This window comes from Nannospalax galili, unplaced genomic scaffold (genome assembly GCF_000622305.1).
Source record: "Nannospalax galili isolate Female #2095 unplaced genomic scaffold, S.galili_v1.0 scaffold898, whole genome shotgun sequence".
Lineage (NCBI taxonomy): Eukaryota > Metazoa > Chordata > Mammalia > Rodentia > Spalacidae > Nannospalax > Nannospalax galili.
Genome location: NW_008342399.1, coordinates 2,885,050 through 2,894,848, shown reverse-complemented (window position 1 = coordinate 2,894,848; position 9,799 = coordinate 2,885,050).

Below are 9,799 nucleotides of genomic sequence, written 5' to 3'. Positions count from 1 at the left end.
TATAAATTTATTTTATTTATTATATTTATTTTATGTGTATGCATGTATTGCCTGCATGTTGGTAAGTGCACCCGTGTGGTGCAATGCCCGCAGAGGACAGACGAGGATCTTGAATCCCCTGGAACTGGAGTTACAGACAGTTGTTGGCTGCCATGTGGGTGTTGGCATTCAAAACCAGCTCTTCTCCAAGAACAACCAGTGTTCTTTACCTCTGAGCCATCTCTCCAGCCCCCTTGCTGCTGTCTTCACAATAGCTAAGAAATGGAAACAAGCTAAATGTCCCTTAACTGACAAATGGATAGTAGAAATGTGGTACATTTATACAATGGAGTTCTTCTCAGCAGTAAGAAAAGATGAAATTTTCAGGTAAATTGATGGAACTAGAAACCATTATACTAAGTGAAGTAACACTGACTCAGATGAATGTTCTCCTTCACCTTTTCGGATGGTAGCACCAATCCCTCATATGTGCGTATATATTCTGATGTAACACCAGGGGCCAGGAAAATGGAATAGAATCATGGGGGAAAAGAGAAAGAAAGAGCCCAAAAGAGGGGACTAGTAGGGAACAGATGTTACCAGGGGTGAAGTGGGGAGAGTGGGGGAGTGTTCAATTGGGAGAGGAGGCGGAAGGGGACCATGGGGGCGGGGAGGAGGAAACTCTGGAGAGGGGTGATGGTGGGAGGATGGTGTTGTCAGGAGGGGGAGGTTGGGGAAAATGGGGGCACTTGGACTGGGGAGGGAGAAGGGAAGATGGATGAGGGGAGAAAGAGAGAATAGAAACACGAAAGGAGCTTGGATGGCATGGGAAGTCAGAGGGTAATATATTGACTCAGGAACCCCTAAGAAATATGCATATGGTATTAGTGCATGTGTGTACCTGGGGGCCATATGGCAAGGAGCATAATGCCAGACAAGAGAGACCTCCCTTTGAGTTGTTGGTCAGAGTGGTCCTAGAGAATTCCAAAATAAACAGAGGCTATTGCCAGAGCCCTTGATTATTTCCCAGAACTTGAAGGTGAGACCCTATTGCTGAAGACAGGACATGCTTCAGACATATGACAAAGGTGCCGAGAACACACGATGGAGGAAACACAGCATTTTCAACAAACGATGCTGGCAAAACTGGATCTCCACCTGTAGAAGAATGAAATTAGACCTTTATCTTTCACCCTGCACAGAAGTCGACTCCAAGTGGATCAAAGACCTCAGTGTAAAACCTGAAACTCTGAAACTGCTAGAAGTGGAGCTGGAACTGACCTGGAAGCCTTCTCCCTGAAGACTAGCTCTCATAGTCAAGCTGCTAGGGGAGAAAAATCAATCAACGGTCCAATCCAATTGAACACATAGGCAGTACCCAACAAGGTATGGGAGCAGGAAAGGGCTTTCTAATTTGGACAGCAGTTGCTCGGGAATTAAGGTCAGCAATCAACAAATGGGATCTCATTAAGTTACAAACTGGCACAGCAAACTACCTCTATTGGTGCAGTAGTGGCACTGTTATCTGGGGCTGGGGGGAATCAACAGCTATCTAATTTCACTTAAAACACTCTCAGTGGGAGGGAAACCATGAGTGGTACTGTAGTTATAGCCAAACATACATGGCTGGAGAGGTCGTAAATCCTAGAAAAAACCCTAGACATGAAATTTCTTACCATATGCTAAATATAGATCCTTATAGTTACAGACAATTGTACTGTACCCCACTCATCAAAGAAGCTTCTTTCTGCAACAGATGGAGGCTGATACAGAGTTCCACAACTGGTCACACACAGAGAATATACATCTGAGAGGTGCCCAGCCCTTGGTGACACATCTAACAGTGGAACCGCTACACCTAAAGCTCATGGAACACAGCACAGAGAACAAAAGACACCAAATGCTGGTGAGGATGTGGAGAAAGGGGAACGCTTACTCACTGCTGGTGGGACTGCAAACTTGTGCAACCACTATGGAAAGTACTGTGGAGAACTCTTAAAAAACCACAAATGAGCCTACCATATGACCTGGTTTTACCACTCCTTGGCATGTACTCAAAGGCATTCCATCTTACCCCAGTCAGACTGACTAAGACCAAGAGAACAAAAGACACCTAAAGCTCATGGAACACAGCAGAACGGGGGATGGAGAAAATACTAGTATATTCCTCAACTCTCACCAGCAAAGCTTCCTCATACAATAGAGTACAATGCACACACAAGTGGCCAAGTTTTAGAGACTAAGAGACTGCAGAGTGTGTGTCCCTGGATAGGACCCCTATATTAAACCTCATCCATCCATGGCTTGGGGACCATTGCAGAAGAGCCGGAGTTGGTCCATGAACATAGGGAAGCAGAGGCTTTCAGGGCACTGGAAGCTTGCTCATGTGAGCTTGCAGCAATGGTGGCATGGAGCACAAGACCCATGCCAACTCAATCAGACAAGGCCCAGAGTAGAACAAGGAAAATGGGCAGCTGGCCCTGGCCCTAGTCTGGGAACTGTAGGCAACTGACTACTGTTAGGTGAGGGAGAGTACATCTTCTTAAAGCTCTCTAGATAGGCTGACTAGACTCCAGTGGATGAACTTGCACTGAAGGACATCTGGGTACAAATGTTTGACCGGATAGGACTTAACTCATATGACAAAATGCATGAGGTTTGGTGTGTATGTGTGGGCATGGATAGGGGAGGAGGTATGAAATGCACAATAAAATATTTTTTAAAGAAGAAACAAAAAACATCAAAAGAAAAAAAAAAGGAACTCAATGTCCTAGACTCCTTTTTAAGGTTGTGCTCTAATGGCAATTCCTACAGGCCCCACTTAACAGGCTCCACCATCTCTCAACAGTGTCACAGGACAGGGACCAAGGCTTTAACATAGGGACCTTTGAGGAACATTGCAAAAAGGCCACATGAGCTTTTCTGAAGCCTAATTGATTCCCTCTCTTATCTACCCAAACAAAATGGAATGATGGTCTCCAGAGAAAGCTGGCGGTAAGTGTTGAGCAAATTATCCCAAGTACGTATCAAGGAGATGTCTTAGCCTAGTGTGTGAACTGAAGCCTGACAAATTAGACACAATTCCTCATGGAAAGTGTTCCATGACTAGGTAACGGCTAATGCAAAGACTAATACTGGCCATGATGGGTGCAAGAAATGAGATTTCCCAGGGTAACTGGAGTACTCCAGCTGTGGATGTGAAAGCAGGAAAAGAATTTGGAAGATTCTAATCTGATGCTCTCCACATTCAGCCCTGGAGGGACATCTTTATCAGACAGAGAAGACAACAGAAACCGCTAGTCTCCAGTGGTTGCCTCTGGCAACTTGATCTGAAATGCCCCAGATTAGAGCAGAGAAAGGAAAGGTCAGCTTTGCCTTGGCTCACAGTCACCTCCTTTGTGTATACTCTGGTTCTTTATCTGCTTATGGGATGAACCCCCTTGTGTTCCCCACCCACCTTCCTCCAAGGATTTTCATCAGGATGAGAAGAAAGAGGAGGCGTGGTGATGCCTGTCATGTGCAAGGCCAAGTTCTAGAGTGGGAAGCAATGCTCCTGACCCAGTAGGACTCAGGAGCATAATTCCAATGGTTCTTCTGAAGCTGGTGGGTTTCCTCAATTTCCAGGCCTCAGCACAGATCTCAGTTATGATTTTGAACTATCATCCTTTGCTCAACATACTGATTAACCATTGCTTTGTTTTTTCCTTGTCAAAATAGGTGCTGAAAGCTGGGTGTGGTAGCACATACCTGTGATCCCAAAACTTAGCAGTTGGAGAGAGGAAGATCGGGAGGTAAAGGTCATTTCTATCTATGTAACCAGTTGAGGCCAGCCTGGTCTGTGTGAGACCCTGTCTCAAAAAAACTAACCAACCAACCAAACAAACAAAACTCAAAAACAACAATATCAAAACAGGTGCTTAGCTGTTTTTAGAAGATTCTCTTTTGTCTGAGGTTCTTTGGCTTTGCGTGGGCTATGAGAGGTTGTTGGTGGAACATTTAGACCACTGGGTGACAACTCTGCCCTGTGCAATTTTTTAGAATATAAATGTGGATATAGCTTTAAACAGAAACTTCCATTTTCTGAATTTCTTTCCTGTCAACCTGGACATACCCCATTAAAAACTATATTTATGGGCCAGGTGTGGTGGCACAGACCTTTAATCCCAACACTTGGGAGGTAGAGGCAGGTGGATCTTTGTGAGTTCAAGGCTAGCCTGATCTACATAGTGAGTTCCAGGACAGCTGGGGCTACTGGGAGACCCTGTCTCAAAAAGATCAAAAAAACCCCCAAAACACTATATTTATTTTGTATCTCGATCTGTGCCATGTGGGCTCTCCAGATAGCTTATAGAATTTGTTTAACTGAGATTCTTTGGTACCATCTTGCATGGTTATTATTTCCATTCCTGAGAATTAGGAGTGGGCAAGGGGTGTGTTCAGACAATTTCCTTAACTCCCAATTGCACTTGAGTTTCAATTACCTGCATATTCATTTGCAACGACCTATTCATCAACTCCTTCTCATCTATCCTTTGAGTATCTTCTATTTTTTATTTTTTTGCCCTTTTTTTTTGAGATAGAGTTTTGTGTAGGCTGGTCTCAAAGTTGGTAGGTAGCCCAGGGTGATCTTGAATTCCTGATCCTCCTGCCTACACTTCCCATAGTGCTGGGACTACAGGAGTGTACCACCATGCCTGGCTCTCTTAAGCATCTTCATGGAAGTATAAGGCATATATGCCAAGTTTCATGGAAGTATGAGGCATACTACCAGAACAAAGATGACAGAGACAGTCGTATTTGGGCCCCTGAGGTCTAGTACATGTGCTATTATAGAGTGGGGCTATGCATGGGAGGAATGGGAGCCCAGGGGACAATCTGCACCCAGGATTGAGGTAGAGGGAAGTCTTCCTAGAGGAGATTATATCTGACCTGAAACATGAATGATAAAAGGGGTCAGGGAAGGCTTTCCAAGCAGAGAGAACAGTGAGTACAAAGATATATTAGGGTGAAAAATTTGGCAGGTTGTGGGAACTGCAATCTGTTTTAATAGATTCAGAACACAGAACACAGGAGGGGTGAGGAGTGGAAGGAAATGATGCCAGAAAGGCAAGTAGGGGCTGTGTGATGGAGAGTCCTATCAATCATGGTCCTGGGTTTGGATCCAGGGGAATCCACTAAGAGATTAAAGCAGAAAGTGGTCATCAGATGTCCAGTGTTTGAAATCTTTTTCCAGCCTCAGGGTGGAAGCCAGACTGAAGGAGGTGGAAGTCTACAAAGGGAATGAGAGTTCTTGGGAGCCATTGAAGTGACTGTAGGACACAACTATGAAGCTCTTAAATTAGATGGATCATAACAGAGAGAGGTGGACCATTAAAGATGCTATTGAAGAGCATGGGGGTTTGTGTTAGATTGAATGTGGTGACGCTGAGGATGGAGAATTCTGTGTCTGGATGATGAGTGCCATTAGATTTTGTATGTGACCCAGGAAGGAGGGCAGCTTTGTGGGAGGGAGCACTAACTTCCTATTCAGTCTTGGGTGACAAGTCTAGGCAGAGAGAGAGCTTTAGGAGAGATGGGTGAGGATGGTTGCTTGGGATAGTAGAAGGAGGGAGGAGAGAAGAGAGGCTGAACCAGAACCCTGAGGAACCAGCATTCTTTAAGGAGCTGGTTCCTTAAGAAGAATGAGTAAAAAGTAACCAAGTTGCCAGACACAGTGGCACATGCTTGTAATTCCAGAACTTGGGAGATAGAAGCAAGTGGATTGGGAGCTCAAGGCTAGCCTATATGGCAAGCCCCTCTTGCAGAAACAAATAAATGAATGGAACTAAAGGAGGCAGCCAGAGGAACAGGAAGGCTGGAGTGCTGGCTTCAAGGAGTCACATGATGGTAGAAGAGCAAGTGCTCATTGACCATGACGGGGAAGTCACCGTCTTACAGGGGGCATTTCTCATAGCATAAGAAGTGGAAGGCACATCAGGAAGTTGGTAGCAGAGACTGTAGGAAACTTTAAAAAAATCTGGCTCTGAACAAGAGAGAGCTGGGCGATGGGCAAGGACAGGTGAATTGGCCATTGACTCTCAGTGAATTAATATGTTGTCATCTTCCTATTGTAGACATCTATAATGCCATAGATATTGTAATAGGCACTAGATCTAAAGAAATGGAAGACAATTCTTCCATTTAGTGGGTATGATTTAGTCATTAAAACTTCAGAAAACTTTAAAGTCATTAAAACTTTAGACCCACCTTCCTGTGTTTGCTGAGAAATGATGTGGCATTGTAGAAAGGACACAAATATTAGAGTTAAAATAGAGCTGGGTTCAAATCTTGGCTCTGCTACTTTCTGGTTGTGTGACATTGGGCAAGTTATTTTATTCCTTTAAGTCTTAGTTTTCTCATTGGTACAATGGGAATAATGATATCAGTATTCATGTTTCTTGAGAGCGTTGGTCGATTAACTCCACTAAAGTAGGGGTTTTGCCCGCATTACTCAGAGCTATGTCTCCAACATGGAGCATAGCTCACCAAAGTGCCTGGCCCACAGCTGAAGCAAATAGGCATCTACGGAATGAATACATGATTAAAGTTTGTGGACAGCCTGGCATGGAAGGCTGCCCTCTAGAAGGTAGTCGTTCTTCCTCACTGCTCTGGGATCTTTGTAAAACCTGTCACTGGATTTGTGGGGATAGAATGATGGATTACTAAACAAAATACTCATTCCTCTGGTTGGTTGTAAACTAAAGGGTGAGTGTCCAGTCCTGTACAAGGGGGCCCATGAGAAGTGTGTGTGGCCGAGGCGGCAGGGGGTACTGGATAGCAGCCAGCGTTTGGCCAAAGCAGGAGGTGGAGGCTCCTGTGCAGGACCAGGTGGAGGAGGGGAAAGAAAGTTTATTAGTGGGGACCTCTGGGTGGCCTCAGGTGAGAGAGATGGGCTATCCCTTCATTTCTTCTGAGCCAGGAGTTTCTAGCTCTGCCTGTGAGTCAGTGGGTATGCATCAGCTAAGAGTCTTGCCTACCTGGGAACTGGTCTTTTCCTGTGCACACTTAGACTCCAAGGGTGGCAAAAATGATAAAAACAAGAAATGGAGGCAACTCGCCTTCTCACTAACTCTTGACTGGATAAAATTTTTTTTTTAAAAAAGAGTGCATTATCTATTTGGAAAAGCAATTCAGCATACTCATTCTCTATGCCTCTCTGCCACTGTCTCTGTCTGTCTCTCTCAAAAGTCCTAGACTAACACAGAAAAAAATATCACCACTCGAGATTAGTTAATAGAAATCTTTTGGGGTGGTTTTGATTAGGGTCTCCTCCTTCCAGCAACCCCCACCCTTCTTGGTTTTCAAACACACTCTGCCTAGTTTCTTTGCTCTGTTGGAGCTGCTTTTCCTGGAAAACGGTGCTGCATAGCTGGCAAGACAACAGAGAGACTCTGGAACTTTAGGAGAAGCCAGAGACTTGTTAGCATCTATTTACCACCTGGCAGAATGCTCAGGAGGAAGAGCTAGAGCCTCATCTTCTGGAAGGGGCTCTCTAGGGCTTCCCAGCTCAGGATGTGCGTAGTGAGTCAGGCAGCCTGGGAGTCGCTCACAGCTTGCAGTCCCCTGGGGTGGCCATATCTTTCCTTGCTCCTTGGAGAGTAAGGCATTCTGGATAGGGAGGGGTGATTTATTATCTCCTGTTCTTGTACGCAGAATGTATACTCAGGCAGAAAGGAGGCTACAGTTCTCATCCCACACACAAAGCATCCTGGACACAGCTCCCACCCAGCCTAGGGCTTCTGACCAGGCGTTTTGCCAATCCCCTGAGTCAAAAGAGGCAGAAACTTCCTAAGGTGTAGGAAGAGGAAGTGGCTTGGTGAAGGTCTACAGTTAGTCCAGGTTGGAGCAGGGGTTCTGGAAATGCATGGCTGCCTGCCTACCACCACACTCCTCACCTGACATCACACTGCTCCTTGGTCTGTGTAAACTTCCAGACAAATCATCTTCTTAGTCATGAAATTCCCCACCTGGAAAACCCAGACTGCCTGTCTCTTCCTATCTCATAAAAGGAAAGTTTTCAACATGGAATATAAAAGAATCTTGAAGGGGTATGAGTCCTTTGGATCTTGGACAATTTTAGTTCAATAATTTAACCTTCAGTTTACCCTTCATAATAGGAGAGTAATAACAAGTACCATAGAATCCTCACTATGGGTCAACTGATGCACTAAATGTTTAAAAGCCGTTTCATCAAAACGTTGAAGGGGAGGCACTATTAGTCATATTTTCAGGATGAAGAGACTGGGCAGGGGAAATGGTTCAGTTGTTAAAGTGCTTCCCACACAAGCATGAGCACCTGAGTCAGATCCATAACACCAATGGAAAAAGCTGGGCTCATGGTGCCAGTGGTTTGTAATCCCAGTGCTGGGGAGACAGAAACAGACAGATCCCTGGGGTCTACTGTCCCCAAGTCTAGCTTAATTGATCTCCAGGCCAATGAAGAGGCACTGTCTCCAGACAACAATAAAATAACGTGGATATAACATGGATGGCACCTGAGAAACAATACCTGAGGTTGTCCCTTGGCCTCCACATGCAACACACACATGTACACACACACACACACACACACACACACACACACAACACACACACACACACACACACAAACACACACACACACACACACACCAAAAATATGAAGAAACTTAGGCTCAGTTTATTTAGCTTGTCCAAGAGTCAAAGCTAGGTATTTTTTTTTTAACTTCATTGTATATTTGTAAGAATTGTATGAGTTATTGATGAATGTAGTTTCCAATTATGAAATACACACATATAAACACAATACTAGTACCTAATTTTTAATACAGGAATAGAGTTATTGGAGGTAAAGGCTCGAATTCCAGGTTATCTGTGGTGATTTGAATGAGACTGTCCCCCATAGGCTCCAAGTATTTTGTCCCCAGTTGGTGGTGCTGTTTTGCGAAGTAGGTGGCCATACTGGAGGAAGCCCATCACTGGGGGCAGGCTTAGAGAGTTCTTAAGCCTTGATGGATCTCTAGTCACTCTCTTGCTTCCTGTGCCTGCTTGAAGATGTGAGAGCTTAGCTTCCACTCCTCCTCCAGCCACCTCTGCTGCCATGCCTCCCTGCCATGATGGACTCTTGCCCCTTTGGAACTGTAAGCTAAATAAACTCTTCTAGTTCCTTTGGTCATGTTATTTCTATCACAGCAAGAGAAAACTGACTAATGCAGAAATTGGTATCAGGATCACAGGGTATTGCTGTGATAGGCCTGACCTTGGTATTTTAGGGAGGATTGTGGAAGCATTTGGAACTTTGGACTGGAAAAGCCATTTAGTGCTCAGAGTTTGTTGCTGTGGAGCTTGGAACAGTTATGCTCAAAGAGTTGTGGACAATGGAGGCCTGACTTGTGAAGTTTCAATGGAAAGCAAGACTATCAGGGTGTTTGTGTGATGTTTTGAATTGAGAATCTGTGGGTTCTGGCCAGCTGGGGCTGTAGAATTAGCTTTACTGGGATAATTGATGCTGGTTAGCTGGGGCTGAAAAATCAGCTGTAAGTAGCAAGAGACCAGCATCACTGTGGTGAAATATGGGAAGTATTTCCTCAGGGTCAGCTCATAGAAGCTGTGGTTGAGAGGGGGCCCGAGCCTCCATCTGTAGCTGGAAGCAGGACTTGGTAATGTGTAAGTGCCTCCTGCATGGTTCTAGTGTTGAAAGTGTGAGGGGTCACAGAGAGCAACTGAGGCTTGGCACTGTGAGAGGCCACGAAAGGCCATTGGTGAAAGTGCAGATCAGTTGCAATGAAGACCCCAGGATTGA